Genomic DNA, 19641 nt, shown 5'->3' on the forward strand with positions numbered 1-19641 from the left:
CCTTCCCTTGGATTAGAAGATTTTTTTATTCGTACGCGTATACGGGGGATGAAATTGAACGAAAATATTTCATAAAAAATCACGGAAAATGTATCTAGTTTCTACGATGTCCGCTAATAATTATATATACAACTTTTTCCCTTTTCATCAATTTTTTTACCATTTTCATCAAATAGAATCGATTTTTTTCCGTTTTTATCATGTAGAATCGATTGTTTTTTCGTTTGCATCATGTACAATCGATTGTTTTTCCATTTTCATCATGTAGAATCGATTTTTTTCCATTTTCATCACGTAGAATCGATTGTTTTTCCGTTTTTATCATGTAGAATCGATTTTTTTCCATTTTGATCATGTAGAAACGATTTTTTCCATTTTCATCATGTAGAATCGATTTTTTTCCATTTTCATCACGTAGAATCGATTGTTTTCCGTTTTTATCATGTAGAATCGATTTTTTTCCATTTTCATCATGTAGAATCGATTTTTTTCCATTTTCATCACGTAGAATCGATTGTTTTTCCGTTTTTATCATGTAGAATCGATTTTTTTTCCATTTTCATCATGTAGAATCCATTATTTTTCCATTTTCATCATGTAGAATCGATTGTTTTTGCGTTTGCATCATCTAGAATCGATTGTTTTTTCATTTTCATCATGTAGAACGGATTGCATATTCCATTTTCGTTATGTGGAATCGTTTTTCCTCCATTTTCATCATGAGGAAACGTTTATTTCCCCAATTTCATCACACGGAAATCTTTTTTCCTCATTTTCATCAGGCATCATCGATTTTTTTCTATTTTTATCAAGTAGAATCGATTTTTTTTGCATTTTCATCATGTAAAATCGATTGTTTTTCCATTTTCATTATGTATAATCGATTGTTTTTTCATTTTCATCATGTAGAACGGATTGCATATTCCATTTTCGTTATGTGGAATCGTTTTTCCTCCATTTTCATCATGAGGAAACGTTTATTTCCCCAATTTCATCACACGGAAACCTTTTTTTCTCATTTTCATCAGGCATCATCGATTTTTTTCTATTTTTATCAAGTAGAATCGATTTTTTTGCATTTTCATCATGTAAAATCGATTGTTTTTCCATTTACATCATGTATAATCGATTGTTTTTCTATTTTCATCATGTAAAATCGATTGTTTTTCCATTTACATCATGTAGAATCGATTGTTTTTCCATTTTCATCATGTAGAATCGATTGTTTTCCCATTTTCATCATGTAGAATCGATTTTTTTGTCGTTTTTATCATGTAAAATCGATTGTTTTTCCATTTACATCATGTAGAATCGATTGTTTTCCCATTTTAATTATGCATAATCGATTATTTTTCCATTTTCATTATGTATAATTGATTGTTTTTTATTTTCATCATGTAGAATCGATTGTTTTCCCATTTTCATCATGTAGAATCGATTTTTTTCCATTTTCATCACGTAGAATCGATTGTTTTTCCGTTTTTATCATGTAGAATCGATTGTTTTTCCATTTTAATTATGCATAATCGATTATTTTTCCATTTTCATCATGTAGAATCGATTGTTTTCCCATTTTCATCATGTAGAATCGATTTTTTTGTCGTTTTTATCATGTAAAATCGATTGTTTTTCCATTTACATCATGTAGAATCGATTGTTTTCCCATTTTAATTATGCATAATCGATTATTTTTCCATTTTCATTATGTATAATTGATTGTTTTTTATTTTCATCATGTAGAATCGATTGTTTTCCCATTTTCATCATGTAGAATCGATTTTTTTTCCATTTTCATCACGTAGAATCGATTGTTTTTCCGTTTTTATCATGTAGAATCGATTGTTTTTCCATTTTAATTATGCATAATCGATTATTTTTCCATTTTCATCATGTAGAATCGATTGTTTTTCCATTTTCATCATGTAGAATCGATTGTTTTCCCATTTTCATCATGTAGAATCGATTTTTTTGTCGTTTTCATCATGTAGAATCGATTGTTTTCCCATTTTCATCATGTAGAATCGATTTTTTTCCGTTTTTTTTTCAAATATAACATTGGGAAAACCCCCATTTGAGCTTGGGAAAACTAATTTTCTCAAATTAAACTTTTCAAAATGGAATTTTCACAAATATTACCAACTCAGATAGATTGGTCGGAAGTGTTCATGAAAATTAGGAAAATTGCCATTTGAACTTCAAATAGTGATTTTCCCCGGCTCGAATTTCTCAAAAACAATGAATTTTCTCGAAAAATGTTTCGTGACAGCTATTGAAAACACGCATTTCCTTTCATATACTAATCGAAAACAACAATTTTCAAAACAAAATTTCATATATTTCATCCCTTAAGACATAATCTTCCCTTAACTTTCTTTTTGTTCACCTGGTGGACGACAAACAACCCCAACAAAAATCAGTCACAGTCTATCTTCCGTTTTGATTCATGAACGGTGGCGCCTGGCGGTTGAATACGTTCATTGGTGCAATCGCGCTAATCCCATTGGTCTAAGTTGGTCTTTCATGGTATTGGCGCCCCACTCTTCGCGATGCCCTGGATGACCTCTGCTCTCGAGGTTATTTGTCACCGCCAGTCCATGTCACAGCTCTCGGGTATGAGAGCTCCATCGGAACGTTTGATGACGACGCGTATCGATTTGTCTGTTTCGACGCCGGAGAGTGGGGCGGCGTCGTCGGCGGAGGGGTTAGGATGATGCTCTTTGAAATTAACCGTCGATGTATTTAAACCAGATTTATATATATATATATATATATTTAAAATGTCACGTTTAGGGTAACATTTTCTTTATTTCTTCCTTACAGCATCAAAATATGTCGAGATTATCATTTTATTGTCCTCCAAATACGATAATTTCATAAATACGTTGTATTATCCCTCTCAGGTCCACCAGGCTAGTAATTAATCTGAAGGTTTGTTCATACAAACCCAATTTTCCTCATTCAACCTTAAAAACCTATTAATTTTGATTATATTTGACTATAAAATTTCTTAGTTACGAAAATTGACGAAAAATTCCTGCCGTGTTGCCAAATTAGTGATTTTGTTATCGAATTTTGTCACTAGAATGCAGTATATTCCTTATAGAATCAAAAAATGTCGAGATAATCATTTTCTTGTCCTCCAAATATGATAATTTCATAAATAGGTTGTATTATCCTTGTCAGGTCCATGAGGATAGCTGATAGTCGAATTAGGGATATTCGATTAAGTTTTCGTAGGGTTTTAACGACAAAGAAATTAAGGGAATGCCAAATAGACCAGGAAACGAAAACATTCGATATTTTCTTCTGTTTGGTGAACATTGTTTGGGACAAAAACGATTCTTTCTTTGGAAATGTTTAAAATACGTTTGTCCGTGTATGAATTTACTGATAATTCAATGTGAATGCTATCACAGCGAGTTAAAGTGCTTTGAGAATTAATTAAACGATTTTCTTTGATCGTATGTAATGGAGTGTATACAGTTTGTCCATTTCCAGCCCTAACGGATCAATTATTTCCATTTGCGAAACAATTGTTTGTAAGAAAAACATTTTTTGCATTTTTACATAACTATTGTTAACTTCTAGGGGAAATTACAGCATTAGTTCGTTAGGAAGTAAGTGTATATACGAGGTATGTCGAAAAAGTTTTCGACCTAAGTTATGCCTTGTGGTTTTACGGCTTAGGGAAAAAATGAGGACGTCCTGTATCAAATTTTCGTATATTTATGATCTGGATGAACCTTAGAATCAATGTGTGAAAAATATTTGACAGAATACTGCAAATAAGTGACTAAAGCTGACAAATTACTTGGAAAAGTCACAGATTTGTACAAAAAAGTGCCCAAAACTGGAAGAATAGCACAAGAAACTAAAAAAATTGACAGTAAATTACAAAAAAACTGGCAGAATACTACAAATAAGTGATTAAAGATGACAAAAAATTACGAAAAAGTGACTAAAACTGAAAAAATACAACAAAAAACGTTACAAGCTGACAGAATATTACAAAAAAACTGACAGAAAACTACAAATTAGTGACTGAAAATTATAAATTATTACGAAAAATTGACTAAAACTGACAGAATACCGCAAATAAGTGACTAAAACTAACAAATTATTACGAAAAAGTGACAGATTTATACAAAAAGTGTTTCAAACTGAAAGAATTTCCCAAAAAACGTTAAAAATTGTCAGAAAATTCCAAAAAACTAACAGAATACTACAAAAAAACTGAGTAAAGATGACAAATTACTGCGAAAAAGTCACTCAAGCTGACAGAATACTACGAAAAACTGTCAGGATACTGCAAATAAATGACTAAAACTGACAAATTACTAGGAAAAAGGGATTACTAGGAAAAAGGAATAGTGCCACAAAAAACGTTTAAAACTGACAGAAGATTACAAACAACTGACAGAATACTACAAATAAGTGACTAAAACTGACAGATTGTTACGAAAAAGTGGCTATCTAGCATCTTGTTAATTATTGTTTCGTTTTTCGTTCATCTCGAGCATTGTCACTTGTAGAAACAGGTTTAATCTTGATTTATAGATGTTGTATGAACAATATTTCTTCTATAGTATGTCTATGGAAGATAACAAGCAACGTTTTTGTTGAAGTTATTTCAAAACAGCAAATTGACAGAATACTACAAAAAACTGACAGAATATTATAAAAACGTGACCAAATTTAACATATTGCTATGAAAAAGTGACGACAATTCATATAATACTAGAATTAATGAAAATTAGCAGAATATTACGAAAAACTAATAGAATAGTACAAAAAAGGGACTAAAACTGACAAATTACCACGAAATAGTGACTGAAGCTGACAGATTACCACGAAAAAGTGACTAAAGCTGACAGATTACTTCGAAAAAGTGACTAAAACTGACAGATTTCTAAAAAATTATCACTAAAACTGACAAACTACTACGAAAAAGTGATAACAACATACATAATAGTAGAACAAATGATAAACGTTAGTAGAATCGTACGAAAAACTGACAGAATACTAAAAAAACTGACAGATTACCACGAAAAAGTGACTAAAACTGACAGATTTCTCAAAAATTATCACTAAAACTGACAAACTACTACGAAAAAGTGATAACGACATACATAATAGTAGAACAAATGATAAACGTTGGTAGAATCGTACGAAAAACTGACAGAATACTAAAAAAACTGACAGATTACCACGAAAAAGTGACTAAAACTGACAGATTTCTCAAAAATTATCACTAAAACTGACAAACTACTACGAAAAAGTGATAACGACATACATAATAGTAGAACAAATGATAAACATTGGTAAAATCGTACGAAAAACTGACAGAATACTTTAAAAAACTGACAGATTACTTCGAAAAAGTGATTAAAACTGACAGATTTCTAAAAAATTATCACTAAAACTGACAAACTACTACGAAAAAGTGATAACGACATACATAATTGTAGAACAAATGAAAAACATTGGTAAAATCGTACGAAAAACTGACAGAATACTTAAAAAAACTGACAGATTACTTCTAAAAACTGACTAAAACTGACAGATTTCTAAAAAAATTCACAGAATACGGCAGATTTCAAAGAAAAACTGTCAGAGTATTCAAAAATTAAAAATTTTCAAATTCAAAATTCCGTAATTTATTAATTTCAAGTGTTTTTTATATACAGAACGTCCCAGAAACATTGTCAAAACTCAATTTCGATTTCTATAATTCACTTTGCAAGTTTTAGCAAGTAAATTTTAATTTCAAAATTCTCTCAATCACGATTTTAAGTGCCATTTTTATGTATACAATTCACGAAATTTTTTTTCGTCCATTTCTCTCACAGTAATAAAAGCTGCTTCACTCGAAACACTTACACACTAATAGTATGACAGCTGTCAAATTTATACACGAAGGCGTTTAAAAGTTAGAGCTAACTGAAAATCGTATAAATTTCAAATACACAGTTCATATTTTTGACTTTTGTAACAAAAAAAAAGTTATCAGGACATTCGGTATAGTTTAAAATTGATATGCAGCGTTAAAAATTTTCTTCCATTTCCATTATAATCATCGAAATTAATTTCCGTGTAACAAAAATCAATGGATCCTCTCGACCGCGCCATTTGTTTTCATAAATTCATTATCGTTTTAACGCATCTGCACCTGACGTAAATTTCAATCGGAGGGTATATTTCTTACCTGTTTTTTGTGCGGTTCTATGGCTCTCGGCGGGATATTAAAACAGTTCGGCATCCGATGCGACATGGATTCGACATTATTCTGATTGCTAGGGACGTTGCGCCGCTGCTGACGTCGTCGGTTACCCACACAATATCTGTTGCAGTCGTCGAGTAAACATTTCAATCGCCATTTTAACTTATTACGTAGTTGTATAACGAAATCGATTGTCGAAAATTTTATCTATACGAGTCGTACGCCGAAACATAATTCGAATAAATGAATAAATGGGAATCTCTTCGCGTCAGATCCAATTCGCACCCCACCCCGACTTTATTCGATTTGGTAATTCGATAAACTACTCACCAGGCACTTTTCCGAAGCCAGCATCTACTCCGATTTCCCGTTTTCATTTGTTCCACGTCGGTTTTGGTGTCAAGACGTCGATTGTGCACGGAATTTATGTCAAGCATCTATTACCAACAAGAAAAATGAAAAAAAATTGCGACTAAAACGGCCCTGAACAACACGTACAAACTATTTTCGAAATTTTCCCACTCTCCCCTATATTTCTTATGAAATAATGCCTGTAAGTCCGGTTCTGCTTTTTCGATTTCAAGTAAACTAAATGAACATTAGAATAGCGAAAACCGTATCTCGATATCTTTTTCTTGTTCCGAGATATCTTAACATAAGCTACCGTTCAAAAATTTTTGCTCACCCCATATTTTTAGCGATATAGAACCAATCAAAACAGTACGATCGATTTTGATATTGATATTTTGAGAAAATGAAAGTTTTCGCTGTGGGATTGTGGCTAAATTAAACACCAAAGTGTACTGACTGTAATATCTTTCCAGTACATCCTGTATAGTTTTTTTATTTTAACAAATACTCACTTCTTAATACTAATAAGTTTGAATAAAGTCTGACATATCTTCTATTCACGTCTAATCTAATAGAGCGCACCTTCTCAATGACACGTGTCTCAATAAAATCAAAAGGGGGATTTAGGCGTTTCGAACATTAACCCTCGATACAAAATGTGTCAATAGCAAACTTAACCACCTGCAGAGAAATATATAAATAGAAAAAATTGATCAGCAATATTCGTTGTTGTTTTTATAAACATTCCATATTGGTTTCGTTACATTTTTTATAATTCAACCCCTATGAAACTATCAAAAACTATGTTTAAAGCTGGATTACTAAGAATGAGCACAATCCTAATGAAATCTGAGCTTCAGAGTTGTCTTTTTAACAAAATCTAGGACTCAAAGTTGTTTCTACAACGTCCTCGAAAAAAAAAACCATCGAAGAATAGGAAAAAGCTGCTATGATATTGAATTAACAGCTTCAGAGATGTCTTTTTAACAAAATCTAGGACTCACAGTTGTTTCTACAACGTCCTCGAAAAAAACCATCGAGGAATAGGAAAAAGCTGCTATGATATTGAATTAACAGCTTCAGAGATGTCTTTTTAACAAAATCTAGGACTCACAGTTGTTTCTACAACGTCCTCGAAAAAAAAACCATCGAAGAATAGGAAAAAGCTGCTATGATATTGAATTAACAGCTTCAGAGTTATCTTTTTAACAAAATTTAGGACTCACAGGTGTTTCTACAACGTCCTCGAAAAAAAAACCATCGAAGAATAGGAAAAAGCTGCTATGATATTGAATTAACAGCTTCAGAGATGTCTTTTTAACAAAATCTAGGACTCAAAGTTGTTTCTACAACGTCCTCGAAAAAAAAAACCATCGAAGAATAGGAAAAAGCTGCTATGATATTGAATTAACAGCTTCAGAGATGTCTTTTTAACAAAATCTAGGACTCACAGTTGTTTCTACAACGTCCTCGAAAAAAACCATCGAGGAATAGGAAAAAGCTGCTATGATATTGAATTAACAGCTTCAGAGATGTCTTTTTAACAAAATCTAGGACTCACAGTTGTTTCTACAACGTCCTCGAAAAAAAAACCATCGAAGAATAGGAAAAAGCTGCTATGATATTGAATTAACAGCTTCAGAGTTATCTTTTTAACAAAATTTAGGACTCACAGGTGTTTCTACAACGTCCTCGAAAAAAAAACCATCGAAGAATAGGAAAAAGCTGCTATGATATTGAATTAACAGCTTCAGAGATGTCTTTTTAACAAAATCTAGGACTCACAGTTGTTTCTACAACGTCCTCCAAGAATACCATCGAAGAATAGGAAATAGCTGCTATGATATTGAATTGACAGCTTCAGAGTTGTCTTTTTAACAAAATTTAGGACTCACAGTTGTTTCTACAACGTCCTCCAAGAATACCATGGAATAATAGGAAATAGCTGCTATGATATTGAATTGACAGCTTCAGAGTTGTCTTTCTAACAAAATCTAGGACTCACAGGTGTTTCTACAACGTCCTCCAAGAATACCATGGAAGAATAGGAAATAGCTGCTATGATATTGAATTGACAGCTTCAGAGTTGTCTTTCTAACAAAATCTAGGACTCACAGGTGTTTCTACAACGTCCTCCAAGAATACCATGGAAGAATAGGAAATAGCTGCTATGATATTGAATTGACAGCTTCAGAGTTGTCTTTCTAACAAAATCTAGGACTCACAGGTGTTTCTACAACGTCCTCCAAGAATACCATGGAAGAATAGGAAAAAGCTGCTATGATATTGAATTAACAGCTTCAGAGATGTCTTTTTAACAAAATCTAGGACTCACAGTTGTTTCTACAACGTCCTCCAAGAATACCATCGAAGAATAGGAAATAGCTGCTATGATATTGAATTGACAGCTTCAGAGTTGTCTTTTTAACAAAATTTAGGACTCACAGTTGTTTCTACAACGTCCTCCAAGAATACCATGGAATAATAGGAAATAGCTGCTATGATATTGAATTGACAGCTTCAGAGTTGTCTTTCTAACAAAATCTAGGACTCACAGGTGTTTCTACAACGTCCTCCAAGAATACCATGGAAGAATAGGAAATAGCTGCTATGATATTGAATTGACAGCTTCAGAGTTGTCTTTCTAACAAAATCTAGGACTCACAGGTGTTTCTACAACGTCCTCCAAGAATACCATGGAATAATAGGAAATAGCTGCTATGATATTGAATTGACAGCTTCAGAGTTGTCTTTCTAACAAAATCTAGGACTCACAGGTGTTTCTACAACGTCCTCCAAGAATACCATGGAAGAATAGGAAATAGCTGCTATGATATTGAATTGACAGCTTCAGAGTTGTCTTTCTAACAAAATCTAGGACTCACAGGTGTTTCTACAACGTCCTCCAAGAATACCATGGAAGAATAGGAAATAGCTGCTATGATATTGAATTGACAGCTTCAGAGTTGTCTTTCTAACAAAATCTAGGACTCACAGGTGTTTCTACAACGTCCTCCAAGAATACCATGGAAGAATAGGAAATAGCTGCTATGATATTGAATTGACAGCTTCAGAGTTGTCTTTCTAACAAAATCTAGGACTCACAGGTGTTTCTACAACGTCCTCCAAGAATACCATGGAAGAATAGGAAATAGCTGCTATGATATTGAATTGACAGCTTCAGAGTTGTCTTTTTAACAAAATTTAGGACTCACAGTTGTTTCTACAACGTCCTCCAAGAATACCATGGAATAATAGGAAATAGCTGCTATGATATTGAATTGACAGCTTCAGAGTTGTCTTTCTAACAAAATCTAGGACTCACAGGTGTTTCTACAACGTCCTCCAAGAATACCATGGAAGAATAGGAAATAGCTGCTATGATATTGAATTGACAGCTTCAGAGTTGTCTTTCTAACAAAATCTAGGACTCACAGGTGTTTCTACAACGTCCTCCAAGAATACCATGGAAGAATAGGAAATAGCTGCTAGGATATTGAATTGACAGCTTCAGAGTTGTCTTTCTAACAAAATCTAGGACTCACAGGTGTTTCTACAACGTCCTCCAAGAATACCATGGAAGAATAGGAAATAGCTGCTATGATATTGAATTGACAGCTTCAGAGTTGTCTTTCTAACAAAATCTAGGACTCACAGGTGTTTCTACAACGTCCTCCAAGAATACCATGGAAGAATAGGAAATAGCTGCTATGATATTGAATTGACAGCTTCAGAGTTGTCTTTTTAACAAAATTTAGGACTCACAGTTGTTTCTACAACGTCCTCCAAGAATACCATGGAAGAATAGGAAATAGCTGCTATGATATTGAATTGACAGCTTCAGAGTTGTCTTTTTAACAAAATCTAGGACTCACAGGTGTTTCTACAACGTCCTCCAAGAATACCATGGAAGAATAGGAAATAGCTGCTATGATATTGAATTGACAGCTTCAGAGTTGTCTTTTTAACAAAATCTAGGACTCACAGGTGTTTCTACAACGTCCTCCAAGAATACCATGGAAGAATAGGAAATAGCTGCTATGATATTGAATTGACAGCTTCAGAGTTGTCTTTCTAACAAAATCTAGGACTCACAGGTGTTTCTACAACGTCCTCCAAGAATACCATGGAAGAATAGGAAATAGCTGCTATGATATTGAATTGACAGCTTCAGAGTTGTCTTTCTAACAAAATCTAGGACTCACAGGTGTTTCTACAACGTCCTCCAAGAATACCATGGAAGAATAGGAAATAGCTGCTATGATATTGAATTGACAGCTTCAGAGTTGTCTTTCTAACAAAATCTAGGACTCACAGGTGTTTCTACAACGTCCTCCAAGAATACCATGGAAGAATAGGAAATAGCTGCTATGATATTGAATTGACAGCTTCAGAGTTGTCTTTCTAACAAAATCTAGAGTCTGTTTAAACTCACAGGTGTTTCTGCAACGTCTTCTAAAGAATCCATCGAAGAAAATCCTAGTAGAAGGTGCATAGCCTTGTGGAGGTACCTCAAATTCGAATATAGAGTAAAAAGCGAGTAACTTCTCCTACAAACCAACAACAATCGAAGCTCATATGGTTCTTTGACAACCACGTGGTGGTCCACGAGGTTTTATTCCTTTCGGATAGATCGTGAAGTACTTGATGAGTAGAAATGGTTAATCCACAACCACCCTATTCACCAGATTCTTGTTCCAGTGATAGTTGAAAACCTTGTAAGCAATACTGGGTGCTTTGGCGCTAGTTCAACTTTCTATTTCTTTGGGTTTCAATTGGAATCATCATCTCGTCTTCGCGGCAGTGTCATGGTTCTTTTTTCATCAGTTATGGCGTTCACGTTGGATGTCTGTTGGGTCCTCTCATTTCACCTTTAAGGTGTCTTAATAGTCCGTATTCATCGAGTTAATTAACGCGAAAATCTACCAATTTATTCAAATCACTTTCACGCTTTCTATTTTAATTTCTAATGGAAGGGAGAGACTTGTTAATAGTCACAATATATTTAGGATTCTGTCTATAAAATAAAACTTCTCCCTTTGTTCCTCGCCGTACCCCCGGAGCTTTCCCGTTCGACTATTGACTGGTTTCGGGAGACGGCTACAGAATATCAATTAGGGGCACTTTGCATCGAATCAAAGCAGCAACGAGCTTTAGAAACGCGACCCCTTTCTATGAACTGTGCTGCGTAAAGTAAAATAGAGAATGATGCGCTTTTTGCGTTGTTTATTTGAAAAAATGAAGGATATCTATGATTGTTACGAGATTTTCGGTTAGGATATACATTATTATGAGATTTGTGTTAACTTTTTATTTAATTACCAATAGATTGGAAAATCTCTGTTCTAATGTAGTTATCGACAGCTTTTTCCATCGATATGAAGCCGATTGATCTAAAGGATTTGAGTTGTGTGGTGTCCTTCTCTCCTGTTTTTGATATGAAGGTTGCTTCATTCCTTATCCAAGACTCTGGTATGTTTTCCAGCTCTAGACATCATAATAGTGTTTATTTAGCTAGTTTAACGATCAGATATATTCCAATTTCTGTATAATTATAAAAAAAACAAAAAAAATATACTAACTTGATAAATTTAAACCATTATCCTTGCCAGAACCACCAAGAAAGGATGTAAAAAGGATTATAGTCGAATTTGATCGCTTTAACTATCAGAAACATTCAAAACTCATTATAATTGTCAAGTACAGGGAAAATTGTAGTGATTTAATAAATACACAGCATTATCTTCGTCAGAATCATCAGGATGGGATGTTGAAAGGTGTTTTTAGTCGAATTTGATTGTTTTAACTATCAGAAACATTCAAAACTCAATACAATTGTCAAGTACAGGGAAAATTGTAGTGATTTAATAAATACACAGCATTATCTTCGTCAGAATCATCAGGATGGGATGTTGAAAGGTGTTTTTAGTCGAATTTGATTGTTTTAACTATCAGAAACATTCAAAACTCAATACAATTGTCAAGTACAGGGAAAATTGTAGTGATTTAATAAATACACAGCATTATCTTCGTCAGAATCATCAGGATGGGATGTTGAAAGGTGTTTTTAGTCGAATTTGATTGTTTTAACTATCAGAAACATTCAAAACTCAATACAATTGTCAAGTACAGGGAAAATTGTAGTGATTTAATAAATACACAGCATTATCTTCGTCAGAATCATCAGGATGGGATGTTGAAAGGTGTTTTTAGTCGAATTTGATTGTTTTAACTATCAGAAACATTCAAAACTCAATACAATTGTCAAGTACAGGGAAAATTGTAGTGATTTAATAAATACACAGCATTATCTTCGTCAGAATCATCAGGATGGGATGTTGAAAGGTGTTTTTAGTCGAATTTGATTGTTTTAACTATCAGAAACATTCAAAACTCAATACAATTGTCAAGTACAGGGAAAATTGTAGTGATTTAATAAATACACAGCATTATCTTCGTCAGAATCATCAGGATGGGATGTTGAAAGGTGTTTTCAGTCGAATTTGATTGTTTTAACTATCAGAAACATTCAAAACTCAATATAATTGTCGAGGACAGGGAAAATTGTAGTGATTTAATAAATACACATCATTATCTTCGTCAGAATCATCAGGATGGGATGTTGAAAGGTGTTTTCAGTCGAATTTGATTGTTTTAACTATCAGAAACATTCAAAACTCAATATTATTGTCAAGTACAAGGAGAATTGTAGTGATTTAATAAATACACATCATTATCTTCGTCAGAATCATCAGGATGGGATGTTGAAAGGTGTTTTCAGTCGAATTTGATTGTTTTAACTATCAGAAACATTCAAAACTCAATATTATTGTCAAGTACAAGGAGAATTGTAGTGATTTAATAAATACACATCATTATCTTCGTCAGAATCATCAGGATGGGATGTTGAAAGGTGTTTTCAGTCGAATTTGATTGTTTTAACTATCAGAAACATTCAAAACTCAATACAATTGTCAAGTACAGGGAAAATTGTAGTGATTTAATAAATACACAGCATTATCTTCGTCAGAATCATCAGGATGGGATGTTGAAAGGTGTTTTCAGTCGAATTTGATTGTTTTAACTATCAGAAACATTCAAAACTCAATATTATTGTCAAGTACAAGGAGAATTGTAGTGATTTAATAAATACACATCATTATCTTCGTCAGAATCATCAGGATGGGATGTTGAAAGGTGTTTTCAGTCGAATTTGATTGTTTTAACTATCAGAAACATTCAAAACTCAATACAATTGTCAAGTACAGGGAAAATTGTAGTGATTTAATAAATACACAGCATTATCTTCGTCAGAATCATCAGGATGGGATGTTGAAAGGTGTTTTCAGTCGAATTTGATTGTTTTAACTATCAGAAACATTCAAAACTCAATATAATTGTCGAGGACAGGGAAAATTGTAGTGATTTAATAAATACACATCATTATCTTCGTCAGAATCATCAGGATGGGATGTTGAAAGGTGTTTTCAGTCGAATTTGATTGTTTTAACTATCAGAAACATTCAAAACTCAATATTATTGTCAAGTACAAGGAGAATTGTAGTGATTTAATAAATACACATCATTATCTTCGTCAGAATCATCAGGATGGGATGTTGAAAGGTGTTTTCAGTCGAATTTGATTGTTTTAACTATCAGAAACATTCAAAACTCAATACAATTGTCAAGTACAGGGAAAATTGTAGTGATTTAATAAATACACAGCATTATCTTCGTCAGAATCATCAGGATGGGATGTTGAAAGGTGTTTTTAGTCGAATTTGATTGTTTTAACTATCAGAAACATTCAAAACTCAATACAATTGTCAAGTACAGGGAAAATTGTAGTGATTTAATAAATACACAGCATTATCTTCGTCAGAATCATCAGGATGGGATGTTGAAAGGTGTTTTCAGTCGAATTTGATTGTTTTAACTATCAGAAACATTCAAAACTCAATACAATTGTCAAGTACAGGGAAAATTGTAGTGATTTAATAAATACACAGCATTATCTTCGTCAGAATCATCAGGATGGGATGTTGAAAGGTGTTTTTAGTCGAATTTGATTGTTTTAACTATCAGAAACATTCAAAACTCAATACAATTGTCAAGTACAGGGAAAATTGTAGTGATTTAATAAATACACAGCATTATCTTCGTCAGAATCATCAGGATGGGATGTTGAAAGGTGTTTTCAGTCGAATTTGATTGTTTTAACTATCAGAAACATTCAAAACTCAATACAATTGTCAAGTACAGGGAAAATTGTAGTGATTTAATAAATACACAGCATTATCTTCGTCAGAATCATCAGGATGGGATGTTGAAAGGTGTTTTTAGTCGAATTTGATTGTTTTAACTATCAGAAACATTCAAAACTCAATACAATTGTCAAGTACAGGGAAAATTGTAGTGATTTAATAAATACACAGCATTATCTTCGTCAGAATCATCAGGATGGGATGTTGAAAGGTGTTTTTAGTCGAATTTGATTGTTTTAACTATCAGAAACATTCAAAACTCAATACAATTGTCAAGTACAGGGAAAATTGTAGTGATTTAATAAATACACAGCATTATCTTCGTCAGAATCATCAGGATGGGATGTTGAAAGGTGTTTTTAGTCGAATTTGATTGTTTTAACTATCAGAAACATTCAAAACTCAATACAATTGTCAAGTACAGGGAAAATTGTAGTGATTTAATAAATACACAGCATTATCTTCGTCAGAATCATCAGGATGGGATGTTGAAAGGTGTTTTTAGTCGAATTTGATTGTTTTAACTATCAGAAACATTCAAAACTCAATACAATTGTCAAGTACAGGGAAAATTGTAGTGATTTAATAAATACACAGCATTATCTTCGTCAGAATCATCAGGATGGGATGTTGAAAGGTGTTTTTAGTCGAATTTGATTGTTTTAACTATCAGAAACATTCAAAACTCAATACAATTGTCAAGTACAGGGAAAATTGTAGTGATTTAATAAATACACAGCATTATCTTCGTCAGAATCATCAGGATGGGATGTTGAAAGGTGTTTTCAGTCGAATTTGATTGTTTTAACTATCAGAAACATTCAAAACTCAATATAATTGTCGAGGACAGGGAAAATTGTAGTGATTTAATAAATACACATCATTATCTTCGTCAGAATCATCAGGATGGGATGTTGAAAGGTGTTTTCAGTCGAATTTGATTGTTTTAACTATCAGAAACATTCAAAACTCAATATTATTGTCAAGTACAAGGAGAATTGTAGTGATTTAATAAATACACATCATTATCTTCGTCAGAATCATCAGGATGGGATGTTGAAAGGTGTTTTCAGTCGAATTTGATTGTTTTAACTATCAGAAACATTCAAAACTCAATACAATTGTCAAGTACAGGGAAAATTGTAGTGATTTAATAAATACACAGCATTATCTTCGTCAGAATCATCAGGATGGGATGTTGAAAGGTGTTTTTAGTCGAATTTGATTGTTTTAACTATCAGAAACATTCAAAACTCAATACAATTGTCAAGTACAGGGAAAATTGTAGTGATTTAATAAATACACAGCATTATCTTCGTCAGAATCATCAGGATGGGATGTTGAAAGGTGTTTTCAGTCGAATTTGATTGTTTTAACTATCAGAAACATTCAAAACTCAATACAATTGTCAAGTACAGGGAAAATTGTAGTGATTTAATAAATACACAGCATTATCTTCGTCAGAATCATCAGGATGGGATGTTGAAAGGTGTTTTCAGTCGAATTTGATTGTTTTAACTATCAGAAACATTCAAAACTCAATACAATTGTCAAGTACAGGGAAAATTGTAGTGATTTAATAAATACACAGCATTATCTTCGTCAGAATCATCAGGATGGGATGTTGAAAGGTGTTTTCAGTCGAATTTGATTGTTTTAACTATCAGAAACATTCAAAACTCAATATAATTGTCGAGGACAGGGAAAATTGTAGTGATTTAATAAATACACATCATTATCTTCGTCAGAATCATCAGGATGGGATGTTGAAAGGTGTTTTCAGTCGAATTTGATTGTTTTAACTATCAGAAACATTCAAAACTCAATATAATTGTCAAGTACAGGGAAAATTGTAGTGATTTAATAAATACACAGCATTATCTTCGTCAGAATCATCAGGATGGGATGTTGAAAGGTGTTTTCAGTCGAATTTGATTGTTTTAACTATCAGAAACATTCAAAACTCAATACAATTGTCAAGTACAGGGAAAATTGTAGTGATTTAATAAATACACAGCATTATCTTCGTCAGAATCATCAGGATGGGATGTTGAAAGGTGTTTTCAGTCGAATTTGATTGTTTTAACTATCAGAAACATTCAAAACTCAATACAATTGTCAAGTACAGGGAAAATTGTAGTGATTTAATAAATACACAGCATTATCTTCGTCAGAATCATCAGGATGGGATGTTGAAAGGTGTTTTCAGTCGAATTTGATTGTTTTAACTATCAGAAACATTCAAAACTCAATACAATTGTCAAGTACAGGGAAAATTGTAGTGATTTAATAAATACACAGCATTATCTTCGTCAGAATCATCAGGATGGGATGTTGAAAGGTGTTTTCAGTCGAATTTGATTATAATAATGATCAAATATAATCAAAATGTATGAAGGACAATATTCTAATCTAATAATTCCGCCTCATTATCCTTATCAGGCCGTTTTTACGCCATTTTCAATATTCCTAAAACCATCGTTATACATATGGGAATATTTTACGGTCTGTTTTTCCATCGTGGATTTATTACTTGTATTTTAAAAACAAATTCACTGAGGACGGTTCGTCGTTTCCAATTCAAATTTCGAAAAACGGTTTTCATTACCACATAAACATTTTAGAAGCATATATCTTATAAATAAGGGGGCCGAGGGGCTTATCCCATTGAAATGACAAATATATATATATATATATATATATATATATATATATATATATATATATATATGAATGCACATACAAATAAAGTGAAAGTGATGTAATCAAAGATAGTGCGATAGCGTGTTGAATGACCCCTTCTTGGACATCGAACGTTCGTCGCATAAGCCGTTAATACACAGATTTTCAGGAGAGCAATTTCGTAAATCATATTTTCATATGAGGTTCGTACTTGAAAGGCAACGTTGCCATAATTTGATTTCAAATGTTCATTTTATCTTTTTATATGAAAAAAAATTCAATTTTTACGAGTGGAAATAGGAAAGTTGGTTATTAAAATTGTTCACATTATAAGCACCACTCTCCCCCATTTTCCAGTTTCATCATTCAGTATAACCACTTGGAAAGTGTATGGAAATGGCATAACTAACGACATCTATTAGAAATTGTCTCAACTCGAACGTTTTTCGGGTCAAATTTCGAAAAAAACTCAAAATACTGTCTTTTTGTATAAAAAAATTTCAATTTTTACGAGTGGAAATAGGAAAGTTGGTTATTAAAATTGTTCACATTATAAGCACCACTCTCCCCCATTTTCCAGTTTCATCATTCAGTATAACGACTTGGAAAGTGTATGGATATGGCATAACTAACGACATCTATTAGAAATTGTCTCAACTCGAACGTTTTTCGGGTCAAATTTCGAAAAAAACTCAAAATACTGTCTTTTTGTATAAAAAAATTTCAATTTTTACGAGTGGAAATGAGAAAGTTGGTTATTCAAATTGTTCACATTATAAGCACCACTCTCCCCCATTTTCCAGTTCCATCCTTCAGTATAACCACTTGGAAAGTGTATGGAAATGGTATAACTAACGACATCTATTAGAAATTGTCTCAACTCGAACGTTTTTCGGGTCAAATTTCGAAAAAAACTCAAAATACTGTCTTTTTTGTATAAAAAAAATTCAACTTTTACGAGTGGAAATGAGAAAGTTGGTTATTAAAATTGTTTTTAACCGCACGCGCCACTCTCCCCTATTTTCCAGACACGTATTGGTATTTGGATAAACTACATTATGATAATCACTATTATACAGGGTGGTATTCGTTGTCAAAAACTTCGTCCACCTAAGGATATAATGATAATTTCTCTAATTATTATACAGGGTATTGTCGAGATGTTGAAAAATCCTCGTTGTTAAAAAGGAATTAAAATAATCGACAAAAATTTATACAGGGCGGTGTTCGTTGTTATAAGACCTCGTAGGGCTTTGGAATCATGATCAATTCTTGAATAATAATTATACAGGGTAAATTGAAATGTCGATTATTGATAATATCGATAGTTTAGATTTAATCAAATATACAGGACGATTAAACTCATCATACACGTCAAGATAAATAAGAATTGTTCGTATAAATGGAAAATAAAATATTTTATTCTAAATTCAATTAAAATCTCAATTTATTTCTATAAAATGATTCAATATTTCACGCTCGGATATAAATTGAAATGTAATTAACAAAAAAAATCAGTCAACAAATTTTATTATCTATTCAATGCATTAGTTCGTCATTTTTTTTTCGATACTCTCGTAAATACACTGCCCGACACTATTTCTGTCAACTCAAATATTATTCAGGGCGATTTCGAAAACTTACCAAATTAATTTTAGATGAAAAAGAAGAAGACTAACCTACTAATTGATATAACACATCGAATAACCTTCAAATACATCCGACCAAACGTTGTACTGTCATTATTTATAGAATATTTTAAATCGGAAAAGGTAGTTGAGCGCAAGATTGGTAAAAAGGCGTAACCAATGATTTGTATTTACCCTCGTCGCACGTTTTATTTAACTCCGAACAAAAGAGTAAACATACGTTCCTATAATAAAACAATCCGAGTATGAAAAATGATTTGGGAATCGATCACATCATATTTTCCTGTCAGAAACACGCTCGCGACTAACGCATCCAAGATAAAAGCCATGGACGTAGAGGGGCTGATAAAATAATTCGAAACGGACGCGTTTAAGGGTGTTTTGTATTCGTATATGATTCGTTGACGTTTGAAAATAACTGTCATATTTTTTTTGTATGTTTCGTATTAAAAAGAATAAGGAATTTGATTGGGTA

Source organism: Diorhabda carinulata, chromosome 10 (assembly GCF_026250575.1).
Source record: "Diorhabda carinulata isolate Delta chromosome 10, icDioCari1.1, whole genome shotgun sequence".
NCBI lineage: Eukaryota > Metazoa > Arthropoda > Insecta > Coleoptera > Chrysomelidae > Diorhabda > Diorhabda carinulata.